The sequence below is a fragment of the Pezoporus flaviventris genome, unplaced genomic scaffold, assembly GCF_033815535.1.
Source record: "Pezoporus flaviventris isolate CSIRO_AGI_PZ_B2104156 unplaced genomic scaffold, CSIRO_AGI_Pfla_v1 ptg000096l, whole genome shotgun sequence".
NCBI lineage: Eukaryota > Metazoa > Chordata > Aves > Psittaciformes > Psittacidae > Pezoporus > Pezoporus flaviventris.
Window position 1 is genome coordinate 2148143 of NW_026892644.1, and position 16362 is coordinate 2164504.

Below are 16362 nucleotides of genomic sequence, written 5' to 3' on the forward strand. Positions count from 1 at the left end.
CATGAAATGTTTGTCTGACTTTATTTTATGATACAGTGGAATTATTTCCAAAATTAATAGGGTCACAAGGCTGAGGTAGTCACATAGTTACGGAAGTTTGAGAAAACGTGCCAGGTGTAAATGTCATTTTGGTGAGTAGTCACACTCATCTATCATAACTGCATCAGCAAGAGCAGTGACTGAAGAAAAAGGAAAATAGTTTAAGCTGAGTGGTCTAGTATTTGGTGGCTGTCCTGTTGAGTAGCAGAAATTCACTAAGTATATTTTGTAAGGAAGAAGAACAACAAACTCCTCTTTCAGGAGAAAACTGCAGTTTGGAGGACAAACTGAAGCTTGCAAAGATCTTCCCTGAAATGGTAATTAACAGAGCCTCAGAAACTGCCCCCCTGCGGTACACCACTAGTGACTGGTCTCCAGGTGGACTTTGCATCACTGACCAAAACACATTGAGCTAAGCGGTTCGTCAGCTTTTAATTTACTTCATTGTCCACTGTCCTAGTCTTCCTGCTGACAAAATTACACCACCTCACAGGAGTTATGTCAGGGTCAACAGGGCTTGGCCTTGGGTTCCTGCTTGATGCAGATAAGTCACCAATCTGCTGAGTAAATAAGTGGTTTACTTCTCCAACATGGGGAGCAGCTAGAGCTGGGTCAAAACAAAAAAATCCATTGGCAATTACACCCCTACAATCTACAGTCCCTCATGTGACAGTTCTGACCAGTAGCAATGTTTAAGTCTGGGGTCCTCCCGTGCTTCATTAGGTCCCTTTATTATCTCCAGATGGGCTGTTTCTTATCTCCAAGGCTGCTTCATCAGCTGATGGCTGTAGCTGCCTTCCTTGCTTCCTCATCTTCCAACTCAAACTGACTCTTGGGCCTTCTTTTACTTCACTAAGTAAAAGTTCAGCATACCTGTGTGAAAGTTAACAGCTTGCTGCCTAAGGCTGCAGCAAATCCAGCTACTAATGCTAAGCAAGTTGTGCTAAGCAAATTTTGTATGATTATTACACCAAATTGCGCAACACTGTTCATGAGGATATTATGGGAGATACTGTTGACATCATCTGGATGAACATCTTCGTCTAGAAAAATTCCATGGTGTTAAAAGGACTGAGGGTCATTGCAACACCCAAAATACCTCTTGCTCTCTTTCTGTGAAACGTTGTTTTTGTGAATTTGAAACTTTTGTAGTAAATTTTCCAGCTTAGTTAGATGTGTTAATACGTTTACTGGCCTGTGCAATGTGGGTATTTGGGATGTGGCTTTCACAGAACTATAGCTGCAGGCAGTTCAGAGAGCAGGCCCTAGTAGATGTATGCTATCCTTTTCCAGGAGCAGTACTCCTTTTAAAAAAATCTGGATAATTAGAGGGTACTGCTGATATGCCAGTTTCATGTGCTCTGTTTCTACATTAAGATGTGTAAATGTCTTCCATAAAAACAAAAAATATGTAAATTCTACAATTTTTTTTCCAACAAAATGCAGCACAATCATTTGCTATGAAATTTTAAAACTGGGACAGAGGTTTCAAAAGCTACAATGAAAATATTGTCCCTCCCATAATAACAATGAGGCAAGTCACCACATGCGAGTAGTCACTGCGCTCACCCTGATCGAGTCGAGCATTCTGATCTTCTAATTACTCCTTGATATTCACAATGAGGTATTTATTTGCAATACCATACAGGTATTACATAGAGTAGCAAATCAAATTCCACAACCAAAAAATGAAAGACATGATTAAGAAACAGCCACTCCTGAAGCAACATTAGAATTAAGTATGTATTTCAGCATAAACAGCTTAGTGATTGAGTTACTGCTCTGGATTTCACTTAACTGTCTTTTGGGGAGGAGGATGGAAGGAGTTATACAGCAATTTTCTGTTTATATGGAGCAGCTATTCAACAGAATTATAAAATGGAATAAATATGTCCATACAGAATGCTTAGTACAAAGACTTTCACTCCAGAGAATCTCATGTTTGTTCTGCTAGGCTTTCTAAAGCAATAAAACCTAAAAGTAAAATACCCTTTTGCAATAAAAATAGTATGAGCAATTCCTTCTTTATTTTTCCAACTTTGAACAGGAAAAATACATTCCTTGTAATCAATGTTTTTACATCCCTGACTTGCCCTCTCGCCTCTCCGCCCCAAAGAGAATGTTACTATACACTGAATTTAAAACCTCTCTGCATAAAAGCACTCTGTAGCTATTATTATGCCCATAAAAATATGAAAAAGTACACCAACAAAGGTGGAGATTTAAAAACAAACAGAAACAACCAGGAAAATGAGGTGACCACACTGTTCATGTCAACCAAATCCAACAGGGAAGTGAGTCTGAAAACTGTGAAAACAAATGGTGAGGGCAGTGTCTCAGGAACCCACTGGAAGAACAGCTGTGTGTTCTTACGGGTCTTTAGAGAATCAACATGGAGGGATATGCACCTCTAAAAAAAACACCTTAAAACTTTGCACTTTATTAACACCAGAAACGTTAAAACTAAAAGAAGCCACATTTCATTAGTTCAGTTGTTCATGAAAGAGCCTGGAGATATATATATATATATATATATATATATATATATACATATATATATTTCAGGGATATCAAAGTGGCAGACCTGGCTTTCTCCAAGAATATTTACTTAGCTACCTGTCATGCTAGTATCACAGACAATTCTTGATGAGATGTCATTTTCACAGGGGTCAGTAACAGACTGCTCCAGCATGGGGCCCTTCCACGGGATGCAGTCTTTCAGGAACAGGCTGCTCCAGCATGGGACTCCTGCAGGGTCACCAGCCATGCAGCAAACCTGCTCTGTGGGCTCCTGTCTCCATGGGGCCACAGGTCCTGCCAGAAGCCTGCTTCAGCGTGGACTTCCCACAGTGTTACAACCTCCGTGGGCTGCAGGTGGAGATCTGCTCCACCATGGACCTCCAAGAGCTGCAGGGGCACAGCCTGTCTCAAGACTGCCTGCACCACTGGCTGCAGGGGAATCTTTGTTCTGGCACCTGGAACACCTTCTCCCTACTTCTGCACTGGTGCCTGCAGAGCTGTTCCTATCACATGTTCTAACTCCACTCTCTGGCTGCAAAATGCACAGGCTTTCCCCCTGTTCTTAACTATGTTATTGCAGAGGCACTACCACCATCACTGATGGGCTCAGCCTTGTCCAGCGGCTGATTTGTCTTGGAGCTGGCAGATGCTGGATGTCAGACACAGGGGAAGCTTCCAGCAGCCTCTCACAGAAGCTCCCCCCTGTAGTCCCCTCACTACCAAAACCTTGCCACAGAAACCCAATGCAAGCTAGCGTAAGAGCATCAGGTTTCTTTGACAAACTGGGTGTCCCTGGTGTGTGCTAGGAGTCAGAGTTGAGTCTCTTCTCATGCTGTCTTGAAAGTGTGTCTTCACTGAGCTGGATGCATGCCCTGACCCTGATGCCTCTAGAAATTTCCAGAAGAAAAAGGCCTCTGAGGAAGAGTCATTTAACCATTCATTCAAAACCAATACAAGAGCCTATTCTCCTTTTACTTTCGTAGTTGACAGCGCTGTTGTTGTGTTGGATCACCCAATAAAATGCCTGTTCGTCATGTGAAGATTGTAAAAATCTCCAGCTGAACATATGGTTTTCATCAATTTTTGTTGGCATCTTGTTCTCTCTCTTCTTATTTTGTTTCTTGTCTTAGCCTTCTCATTTTTTTTTTTTCACAAATGCCAAGGGCTATTAATTAATGACAGATGTATTTGTTTCAGAAGATTCTGGTTATTATTTAGTATTCATTACTTTCGTAGCTCTTCAAGGCATCATGGCCAGGACTATTCTTCCACCTAAAAATATGTCCAAGAAATAGTATCTCACCCAGTGATTACATTTTAAGGAATTCTAAAAGCAAGAATTTCATGCTTTTTTCCATGATTATTTTTTTTTCCATGGAAGAATTTCCATTATTTTTTTTTCCAGGAAATAGGAGTTGTTGCTTAATATTTCTTACGTTTCAGGATGCAGCACCCTTGTTATTTACATTCTTAAGGGATTTGATTTTCCATTTCCATTTATAGGATTAGTATTTGAATAAATTGACTCTGATTGCCAATGGCTGGGAAAAACTGATGCATTTTTTGTGGAGACAAGGATAGCTGATGTAGAAAAGTGACTTTACATCACATCGTGTTTATTTAGCAGCATCTTGTTTACTCTCACCTCCCTTGTTGGTTTGGGATTTTTTTCCTGCTTGTCTAACAGAGGGTTTGTCCAACCTTCAGCACAGCTCCTTCGTGCTTACTTTCAGAACTCCTCATCCCTTCCATGGGGAACATTGCTTTTGAGTACCTTTTCAATGAAACTCCTGCTGAAGCTATGTTGGGAGCAGATGGCACCTTATGCCTTTGGGCACTGTGTCAGGGCTTGTCTATTAGCATCCACAAGGGATGTGCAAATTTTCACTGATGTAATTATGTTGGGTTTCTCTTCCAAAGTGTTTTACAAGTGGTTATTCAAAGGTGTGGTGCCTGCTATTCATGTTGTTCATCACTTGTAATATGGGGTGTTATTTAAAAGCAGACATATCCATCATTGAAGTTTCATTAAGAGTTCAGTTAGAATTTCAATTACTACTGAGGCTTGGCCTTTTTATAGCAAACGGTAAAAACAATGTTTGTCTTTGTTTAATGTACATCTTTTGCTGCACACAAACCCAAGTCAAATGTTTATCTTTGCTGTACTAGCTTACACGATTTACCTACTGTTCCCAAAAGTATTCAGATAAAGAATAGATCCTTCTAATTATGATACTGATGAGTTCAAAACTCACTTTTGTGCTCAAATATGTTTCTTTCCATACTATTCAGTAGCATAAGATTTTATTTTGTCCTCTGTGTGTCTATAAACTTAACAGGAGAAGCTAATATAGTAAATGATGCTACTGATTTCCACTAAAAACCATGTCTGTTTAATTGTGGGTCCAAAGGCAATCTTAGAATTCTCCGTCTAAGAGCAAGATTTCATATGTACCTACACTTCCACAGATATGGAAGTCATTGTGTATCAGAAACCTAATGCTCCTATCAAGAGAGTAGACCTGGCATCCTCCAGCCTTGCACATGGCAAACATTAGCTAACTGCTGTAAATATGGTTTTATTTCAACCATTTCATTGAGGTTGTGCAGAGGAAGCTATCTTTCTTCAAGACCTATTCACCACCTAGCTTGAAAATTAGTCAGGTCTTAAGCATCAAGATTAATTCAGCAGGAAGCCCTGCCTTTCTCCTGCCCTGACCTTGTGTGAAAGCCCTCTTTCCAGGGCTTCTTTCTGAATCCAGGTTGTTCCTGATGAGTGGTGTCCTGAACTAGAAATGCCATGGTGCTCTTCCTTCTATCACTACCTCACTGGAAGACAATTTCTTTGGCTAGCAGCACACTGCTGCAGCTTCTTCAACCTCATATGGCCTGGAAGGCTGTAGGTATTTGGAATGCATGTAACATAATTCCATATATACATTTCTATACCATGACTGCTGGTCACATGAGGGAAAGCACAAGGAACTTCACATGTTGGCACAGGTAACAAGGTGCGTGAGTCATGGAAGTGATCTCATAAAGGTCCACACCACATATATGAATTCATAGCAGAAATTCAGTATAAAGCAGCCGCAGTGAATCCAAAGCTGAGACGTGTTCCCCTGCCCCAAAACTGCTGTGGTTCAGGACCTCTTGCGTTTTTCCAGCCACTTCACAGCTCTAAGACAGTGACCATATGCAAAAACTGTCTTGGCTTTCCAGTGGTCTCAGGCCACTAAGTCAACAATTTCTAGTTATACAGGGACATCAGGATGCTGCATTCTCCCAAGGGCAAGAGCACTGTGGGGAATCTGTGAGACACCTCTGGGATCTGGCCTGGACCTAGCTCCCCAAAGCAAAGCACTGGAATTTCTCTTGTGGTCCATCTTTTAAACACGTGTTGAGCTGCCAGAATGTCCTAAACCTGGCACATGCCACAAACACCCTAAGCCCTGGGCTCTAAAGGCAGCTCTGCAGAAGTGCTAGGGAGTCCTTGTGCCTCTGGTGAAACCCAGAGGCAAAGGCAAGGTCCTACAGTGAGGAGCCCTCGTGCTTTAGTCAGTGACCTGTGTGATGTGTGACCTGATGCAGAAGACATGAAGAAGCAGCACATCCCTTACAGAACACAATTTTCTGTATGTCAGCTTTACCTATACAGAAGAAAGGAGTCTGTTTGCTGCCCAACACTCCTCTCCTGTAATTGAACAATAGTGCTTGTTAACAGTTTTAATTTTTGCTGTTTCCCTGAGGACTTTCCTGGATGCTTTGTGGGGCTTTTCCATTTTTTTATTATTTGTGGCAGTTTTCTCTTTTCGTCTTCTCATCCCCCTCACACATAAATCCTGTAAAGAAGCTGGTTAGCTCCGGCTTCTCATATACTGCAGCTACCAGGCTCAAATCAGGGAAGTTAAAAAGTGGAGCCACCAGGCAGTGTTCAGCAGCCTACTGAAATGTATGGAAGCTTGGTTTCTGAAAGCTTTGTTTCTGGAACACTCTGCAGAGCCTATTGTGGGATATTACTGGCCAGTGTGCTACAACAGGCTTTGATTATGGCAAGCATCTTCTTCTCACAGAATGTCCCTCCTAATAAAGGGACAGACCAGATTAACTGAAACTACTGACCTCAGAAAAGGAAAGTCCCTAAACTTCTCTAAATAAATTAAAGAAAAAAAAAAGTTGAAAGGTGCAGCACATTTTACATCCCTTGATAAAAAATATTCCTAACTCCTCAAGACCCTCAAAAGGTTATTTGTCATTGGTTCTGTTTACTGACAGCATTCATCAAATCCACTCCTGGTAATGCATAAAATAGGTAATGCAATACAGACAGCACATCTGATTCTGCTTTTTTGTTATTCTTGTTCTTTACAATAAGAGTTATTGTTGAAAAAAGTAATCTTCTGAACATCTGTCGTGGTTTAAACCCTGTTGTCAAGTCAGCCACACGGTCTCTCTCTCACTCCCCGTCCCTCCCCCCTTGCCCTCCCCCAGCTCCCAGAAGTATGGGAAGGAGAATCAAAAGAATGCAACTCCCCTGGGTTAAGAACAGTTTAGTAACTCAGGTATAACACAAACCACTGCTGCTACCACCAATAATAATAATGATAAGGGAAATAACAAAGGAAGAGAATACAATACCACCTGCGGACCGATACCCAGCCCGACTGAGCACCGATTGATACCTAGTCCAACCCCGCAGTCTCCCAGCCCTTCCAGGTAACTCTCAGTTACATCCTGGGCATGACGTGCTGTGGTATGGAATACCTCTTTGGTTAGTTTGGGTCAGGTGTCCTGTCTCTGCTTCCTCCCGGCTTCCTCTCCTCCCTGGCAGAGCATGAGACTCACAAAGTCCTTGGCCAGACCAAACATTTGAGCAGTAACTAAAAACACTGGTGTTATCAGCACTGTTTCCAGGCCGAAAGTCAAAAACACAGCACTGCACCAGCTACTAAGAAGGAGAAAAAATGACTGCTACTGCTGAACTCAGGACAACATCATTTTAATGACTGATGAAATTCTGCACTTGTATGAATTCCAAAAGACCTCTAAATAATTTCCTTACATATAAGATGTGGTTTGAGTACTATTATGGAGGTATGTTAGCTCCCTCTATTGCATTAGGATAATTTGGTGGGATGCACACTGTGTGTCACATTATAGTGAAGATGCTGCACAAGCTCTTCTCTCACCATCCCTGCGCATCAAGCACACCAAGTTAATTATGACAGCTGTAGCTTCTAACCCCAGATAAAACAAGAGTTGCCATATCAGTATTATTTAACATGAGTTGGCTAATAAGTTACCAAACATGAACAGCTTTCTTTTTGTTTGGGGTTTTTTGGGTTGTTTTTTGTTTTTTGTTTTTGTTTTTGTTTGGTTTGTATAAAGCAGTCATACTCTGAAACAAATTTAATTCATCCTCTTGTGTCCACAGAACAAGCCACGGCCATCAGGCAGGACTGTTCTGACATCCCTGTATGCTGAAAACATAGAGCCAACAAAGGGAAAGGTGCCTTTGTTTCATCAAATAATGTATTTTATTGCAAATAACTTAATTGGACCTCACTGGCAGAGCCAACTGTGCTGATGAGGGATGAGGGAGCCAGAAGGTTAGTGATCTGTCTGGGCTGGGACTGAGCTCAGTAGACAGACTAAATGAGCCATTATCACCCTTCTCACCCTTTACTGGCATTTCATGGGAGCACCTTTAGGGCAATATGATGGAGAAAGTAGTTCTTTGGTGAATCCCTTGTGTAAACTGTGGCTACATTCCTTTATGCCAGGGAATAAGGTGGATTAACCTCTCTGATGTACCCTGCTCAGCTTTAGGAAGAAACAGCTTTTCATACATGCACTCTCCTGCATTTACAATACTGCTGGGTTGCATCCTTGCCATATGCAAAGGGACAGAAGTATAAACTCGGAAAGTTGTTGGGGAGGTTTAAGCACTGCGAGTTCTGACTGTGATAAAATGTAAGCCAACAGTTCATGGTGCAGTTTAGAGTACTTTGCTTTGAAAACATGACAAAGAAAAATGGAAAATTAATCTTCCCAAACCAAAATGCACAAAGCAACTGTAAATTATCATAGGTTTCAAAGGAGGTGTGCCCTGCTCCAGCACTGTAAAAAAACCTTTTAATGAACTATACAGCAGCATTACAGTCACCCGTGCTGGGTTTGGCTGGGTAGAATTAATTTTCATCATAGAAGCTTGTATGGGGCTGTGTTTTGGATTTGTGTTGTAAACAGTGTTGATAACATAGGGATGTTTTAGTTATTGCTGAGCAGTGCTGAGCCAAGGCCTTTTTTGCCCCTCACCCCACCCCATCAGTGAGTGGCTGGGGGTGCACAAGAAGCTGTGAGGGGACATGGATGGGACAGCTGACCCCAACTGACCAAAGGGATATCTCACACCCTAACACGTCTTGCTCAGCATATAAAGCTGGGGGAAGAAGAAGTGGCAACATTTGGAGTGATGGCATTTGTCATCCCAAGTACCCATTACACATGATGGAGCCCTGCTGTCCTGGAGATGGCTGAACACCTGCCTGTGATAGGAAGTGGTGAATGAATTCATTGGTTTGCTTTGCTTTCACATGCAGCTTTTGATTTACTTATTGAACTATCTTTATCTCAACCCATAAATTTTCTCACTTTTACCCTTCTGATTCTCTCCCATATCCTGTTGAGCTGTGGGGGGCTTAGTTGCCAGTTGGAGTTAAACCACAGCATCATCTCATTGTTCTGAGTGGATTTTACGGTAAGGGGTTAAAAAAACCTCCAAACAAATCTGTGTTGCTGCCTTGCACCTTATTCAAGTGGGGAGGTTATATGTAACTATTCTGTTTCCGTAACATTTTGTGCTGCTGTAATTGACTTTGCCGAGTAGGTGGCAGCAAAGAGTCCTTTTAAGAGAAAAAAGAAAGGGAGAGATGGTCTACCAAAGCATTGCAGGGTACTGAAAGCGAGTATAAAGGAAGGCACTGGTAACTGAGAGCATCCTAGAACTGCTGCCTAAGTGCATCAGACTCACATGCAGTGCAATGCTGCAGGACAATCTAAGTTTTCACCTAACAGAGTTAATTCAGTTGATTAAATCTTTACATGTTTGCACAGCTTTGTAAACGGAAACCAGCATATAGGCTTTCTCACAGCAGCCAACTTTATATCCACAAGAACAATCTTATTAGGCTGTGTCTAGAGCAGTGATTTTCAATTTCTTTTAGTTGCAGTTGTCAACAATTTTTGGCTGCAGGTGCAAAATCCTGTTAACTGAATTCAAATATACTGTGAAAAGGTTTGCCGCTCCTAGGTATGACTTGCAGCATTCTTAGACTTGTATGTGGATCACAGGATGAGATTATTGCTTTACAGCTGAGGAAAAAGAAGTTGCTCTAAGCAAGCCATTTAGGACTGAACTGATGCTGTGCACCAGCTTCTGGAGGAACATCCCACTTTTCACTAAACATAAGGGCTATGTGAAGACAGGTATTTCTGTCATTATTCACCTGTCTGAAGCTACAAGGTGGGGGTGGGGAGATGATAAAAAAGAAGACTAAATATATCATCTAATCCTAATTGTTCACTTTAATCATGATCTGGACTTCACAGAAATTTAATGCACACACGCACAGCACCACCCATCTCTCTCCTTTTCTGAAAAGGAAGGACTTGCTCACAGACTATCTAAATGCAAATTTGTATTTATCTAATGACTAGCAGAGGATTATCCTATTTTTTCTCATTTGATTTTTTTCGCCCATTTGCCTTACTCAGATCAAACACAGAACACTGTAACCACTCGAATAAGATGTTCCTTTACTAGCTGTTTTACAACACATATTAAGCATTTATGAACTCTTTCTGAACTATGTGTAGTTAAAGATGACCTTGCTATTTTCTTAGTGCCCTGTAGTGTGACAGATTTGTCTCCATACAAAGTCAGTACAGTAAAAGGCTGAATGGAGATTCAGAGATGAGCTTAGGTGGCTGCAAATTAAGGCTTGGATGACACCTTGGGTTATTGATACATTTGACAATTACATGTGGGAATCTGGGCAAGAATGCCAGGTACCCCAGATGAGCAGTTTTGGTAGGAGGCTTGCCAGACTGGTCAAGGAGGCTTTAAACTAGATGTGTTGGGGGAGGGGAGCATCATTCCATTCCAACACACCCAGTCAGTTGCCAGCACCTATAATAAATGCCTGGAGCAATGTAGAGATATCCCAGCTGCTCCAGCCAATGAGCTGGCTTCAGCTGGAGCTCAGCTCAGATGCCTCTATACAAAGGCCCGTAGCATGGGGAACAAACAAGAGGAATTAGAGATGTGTGCACATCTACGGTGGTATGATATAATAGGGATCACAGAAACATGGTGGGATGGCTCCTATAGCTGGAGTGTTGGAATGGAAGGTTACAGGCTCTTTAGGAAGGACAGGCCTGGCAGGCAGGAAGGGGGAGTTGCCCTTTATGTTAGGGATAGGCTGGAGAGTATGGAACTCTGTCTGGGGACAGGTGAGCAGTCCACGGAGAGTTTGTGGGTCAGGGTTAAAGGGAATATAGATATGGGAGACATTACTGTGGGGATCTGTTACAGACCGCCTGATCAAGGAGAACCTGCGGATAAAGCACTCCATAGACAGATAGGAAAAGCCTCACGCTCGCAGGCCCTTGTTCTCATGGGTGACTTCAACCACCCTGACGTCTGTTGGAAGGACGGTACGGCCAGGCATAAGCAATCCAGGAGGTTCCTTGATTGTGTAGAAGACAACTTCCTTCTGCAAGTAATAGAGGAGCCGACAAGGAGAGGTGCCATGCTTGACCTCGTGCTCACCAACAGGGAAGGGCTCGTTGGAAATGTGACTCTCCAGGGCAGCCTTGGATGCAGCAATCATGAGATGCTCAAATTTGAGATCCTCAGGAAAGTGAGAAGAGTGTGCAGCAAGCTCACTGCGCTGGACTTCAAAAGAGCAGACTTTGGCCTCTTCAGGAACCTGCTTAGTAAGGTTCCATGGGATACAGCCCTAGAGGGCAGGGGGGCCCAAGACTGTTGGTTGACATTCAAGGATCCCCTGCTACAAGCTCAGGAGTGTTGCATCCCAACCAGAAGGAAGTGCAGCAGGAGGGCCAGGAGACCTCCTTGGATGGATAAGGAGCTCCTGAGGAAAATTCAAATGAAAAAAGAGGCTTATGAAAGGTGGAAGCAAGGACAGGTGGCATGGGAAGAGTACAGGGATGTTGTCCAAGAAGCTAGGGACCAGGTTAGGAAAGCTAAGGCTCAGTTAGAATTAAACTTAGCTAGAGGTATTAAAGATAACAGGAAGGGATTCTACAGGTACATAGCAAATAAAAACCAGACTAGGTAAAACGTAGGCCCCCTCAGGAAGCTCTCAGGAGAACTGGCTACACAGGATTTGGAGAAGGCTGAGGTTCTGAATGACTTCTTTGCTTCGGTCTTCACTGCCAAAGGCTCTGACCAAACCACCCAAGTCTTGGAAGGCAGATGCAGGGACTGTGAGAATGAAGACCTTGCGCCCACTGTAGGAGAGGAGCTGGTTCGAGACCATCTTAAAAATCTGTCCCTCAGGGATCGGTGTTGGGACCGGTCTTGTTTAACATCTTCATCGCTGACATGGACAGTGGGATTTAGTGCACCCTCACCTGCAAGTTTACCGATGACACCAAGCTGTGTGGTTCGGTTGATACCCTGGAGGGAAGGGATGCCATCCAGAGGGACCTTGACACACTTGTGAGGTGGGCTGATGCCAACCTCATGAGGTTTAACCATGACAAGTGCAAGGTCCTACACCTGGGTCGGAGCAATCCCAGGCACAGCTACAGGTTGGGCAGAGAAGAGATTCAGAGCAGCCCTGCAGAGAAGGACTTGGGGGTGTTGGTCTATGAGAAAATGAACATGAGCCGACAGTGTGTGCTTGCAGCCCAGAAAGCCAACCGTATCCTGGGCTGCATTAAAAGGAGCATGACCAGCAGGTCGAAGGAGGTGATCCTGCCCCTCTACTCTGCTCTTGTGAGACCTCACCTGGAGTATTGTGTGCAGTTCTGGTGTCCTCAACATAAAAAGGACATGGAACTGTTGGAACAAGTCCAGAGAAGGGCCACGAGGATGATCAGGGGACTGGAGCACCTCTCGTATGAAGACAGGCTGAGGAAGTTGGAGCTGTTCTGCTTGGAGAAGAGAAGGCTGCGTGGAGACCTCATAGCAGTCTTCCAGTATCTGAAGGGGGCCTATAGGGCTGCTGGGGAGGGACTCTTCATTAGGGACTGTAGTGACAGGACAAGGGGTAACGAGTTAAAACTTAAACAGGGGAAGTTTAGGTTGGATATAAGAAGGAAATTCTTTCCTGTTAGGGTGGTGAGGCACTGGAATAGATTGCCCAGGGAAGTCGTGAATGTTCCATCCCTGGCAGTGTTCAAGGCCAGGTTGGACGAGGCCTTGGGTGATAAGATTTAGTGTTAGGTGTCCCTGCCCATGGCAGAGGGGTTGGAACTAGATGATCTTAAGGTCCTTTCCAACCCTAACGATTCTATGATTCTGTGATTCTACGAGGAAACTTTCAGAACAAGAAGTGGAAGGTACGAAGAAGTGTAATGGTTCAAGAGGATGAAGCAAACCAGATAAAGAGGGAAAAAGTGTATTTCAAAAGAACTGTCTGACATAGATAATACTCAAGACCAGAAACAACTTTTTTGTCTATGCATGGGGTTTTATTTTTTCATGATTTGTATCTCAATGGTGTATTGCATCATTTCAATGTCTTTTTATAATATTGTTATATTCCTTTCTTCACAAGATAGTTAAATATGGTAGTTAATTAGTACCAAGGGAAATACTTCTTTTTTCCCCTCTAAATACTTGCATATTTATGCTGTAGCAATACTAGTAACAACTCATCTAATATCTTATTGTTTAAGAGAAGAAGAAATCTCAGTCATCATTAAGAGACAACCACCCATAGTCCTTAAAATACTCTTTTGTTTAACACCAAGTAAGGTCATCAGCAGTACTATTGGTCTAATGTTGTTATTGTTACTACTGAAAAAGCATTAAATAATACTACTTTTTTTAAAAATGCAATGCTCTGGTTGACATTACATATTTCAAACTGCACTTCTAAAAATGGCAAACTGCCTAAGGCAATTTTCTTCGATGACATTTTCTGAGCTTTGCAAAATTAAACCAAAGGAAAACTGGTTCCACAAACTCATTTTATTCCCTATTTGCACAAATTTCAAAACTTTATGAGAAAACAGAAATCCAAATTTCAATCAGCTCTATTAATGAAGATCTGCAGTTCTCTATTGTACAGCTAGATTATATGATCCTTCCTAGCCTTTTTCTTTCAGAAGAGCTGCAACAAACTTATCCCTTGCAAAATTATCTACATATGATAAGACAAACTAATCTTTTGAATTTCAATAACAACCACAAACTCAGTATAAATTGCTTCAAATATCTGAAAGTTTTATCACCCCTTCCCTTTCTGCCCAGGAAATTGAAACAGCAGGAAGATGGCAGAGCTGAGTACAGAGAGTAGGCATTATGTCTTCCAAGTCCTTGTGTTTCTTGGTCTACTGGTTAGAGTACAGGTAGTAAAACTAAATGGTCCATGAGGAAGCTTTTATTTAAACACAGTAGCTCAAGAAATGAGTAGGAAATATATTCCAATTTAGAGAAGCTGCTTTAGAGTTAAAGAGATTGGATATGAGGAGGAAATTCTTTCCTGTTAGGGTGGTGAGGCACTGGAATAGGTTGCCCAGGGAGGTTGTGCATTGTCCATCCCTGGCAGTGTTCAAGACCAGGTTGGACGAAGCCTTGGGAGATATGGTTTAGTGTGAGGTGTCCCTGCCCATGGCAGGGGGGTTGGAACTTGATGATCTTGAGGTCCTTTCCAACCCTAACTATTCTATGATTCTATGATTCTATGATTCTATGATTCTATATTCAGGAGCTATGCACATGAAATCTCTCCTCTTTAAAATGATTTGTGTTCATGGGATTGAGTTTTTAAAACTCATGTCATAGTACTAATAACTCCTATTGGGATCCATGGCTTTAGAGATAAAATTAAACTGTGTTCAACACATTGCTATGAAACCATTTGTTAGATGAACAAGGACGGGGGGGGAGGGGGTGCTAAATCAAGCAGAGATTAATCTGGCATTTCAAGCAGGTCAGACAAAGCAATGCATTTTATTTTTATATTTTATTTATGCTACTTCCATCCCTTCTCACCATCTCTACTTAGAACATCAAATGACTGAGTCACAAAAGCTCTGCTTCCAGGCAATCTAACTCTCCGCAACAAGCAGAACAATTAAAAAAAAAAAAATCTGTTAAAATATTGCTATAGAGAAGAAAAGTGCCTTCCTTACAGAATCTGAAAGAATGGGGTTCCAAGGGTAGAATATGCCCAAAACATTAAATTTGACTCTGCGAATGTGATGCAGTTTGTAGTAGCTGGAGATTGCAAATACATATACCTAAACATCAGCACTGACAGTGTTATATTTAACTTTCTCTGTTAACTGCTCCTTTGAGATCACAGTAAGAGCTGAAACGGCATCTTTTTCTGGTTATGTCCTTTTGGGGCCTGTTATCAAGACATATGGGCATCTTGCACCTAATGAGCCTTTTCAAATCCTCGTGGGTTTTTTTTTTTCTTGATGTACAGATTTTTCTATTTTTTAGGGGGGTTCTTAATCCATTTAAGCATGGGTTTGGAGCAGGGTTTTTTGAGCTGTGTGTTGAGCTGTCTCCTTTTTCAAGCTCACAAAGCTACCACTAGGCAGGATTTTAAAGTCTCAGTTCTAAAAATCATATCCAAGGTTTACCTTTTGCTTATATTTCCACTGAAATCATAAGGTAATTTTTACCTAGCTTTCCTTACAGCCCAAGCATGTCCATGTATGTATATTATCTCTCCTGTGGAAATTCCTTTGAACTTCAGAAAGAATGATATAAACAAGGTATTTCACACTTTCTGCAAAATGCTGGAAGTCTGCTTGCTTTGACATATGCACAGAATTTATTCGTACAAAACAGAGGTAGTCTTGCTTATTTATAACAACCAAAGTTTTCGAAAACAATTTAGACCTTGATCAACAGACCTTTAAATTCACATGAACCTGTACCTAGCTGTACTGTTTTAGCTAATACACTTGTAAAGGTTCACAGTGTTTGCTTGTCAGGAAGAGTATATGTCCAAAAAATGTCTGCAAGTCTTCATGTATATTTTTACATCATTCCCAAAGTGTTATGGCTTTCATAAATATAGTTAAGAGAATAAATTTTGAGACTGTGTTTAAAATGCACACATTGAGAGTATTTTTAGCATTTTCCTCTGCTTTAAATTATCTCCACTTTAAAAAAAAAGTCTTAAAAGCTTGAGCAACATGTTTGAAAACAGTAAGCAACTGAAGAAGAAAAAAGTTTCTGTATTTAAACAATTCTAAAAATTCAAAAAACTCCTATTCTCTCATGTTCCATTTGAGGATATTTGTAAAAGCAGATTGATTAATCCTCCTGTCACATTTATGAGGTTGACAGGTTTTAATATATTCATTTCCCAGAGGAAGAAACTGAGGTTTAAATAAAACAAAGCAAAGAGATCATAGTAAATGCACAAGAGTCAAAAATCACAACTAGACACTTTGTGTCCCCATTCACCATATAAAAATTTAGTCTGTGCTCAAGAATGATCAAAGCTTTGGCTAATAGTCAGACAAGGTATATTAGAAGCAATTCATTATGTAAGCATGCTAACCCTGAAGGCATACTTTCAT

The 16362-nt window shown here is 41.6% G+C and overlaps 1 long non-coding RNA gene across 1 annotated transcript; it reads right to left on the reverse strand.

Moving 5' to 3' along the window:
* Positions 1–1618: 1618 nt before the first annotated feature.
* LOC133281173 (uncharacterized) lies at positions 1619–15844 on the reverse strand. Its single transcript, XR_009747408.1, has 2 exons — positions 15688–15844; positions 1619–2447 (listed from the first exon to the last, which is right to left on the reverse strand). It is a non-coding gene; the product is annotated as an uncharacterized LOC133281173 (long non-coding RNA).
* Between the last annotated feature and the right edge of the window lie 518 nt (positions 15845–16362).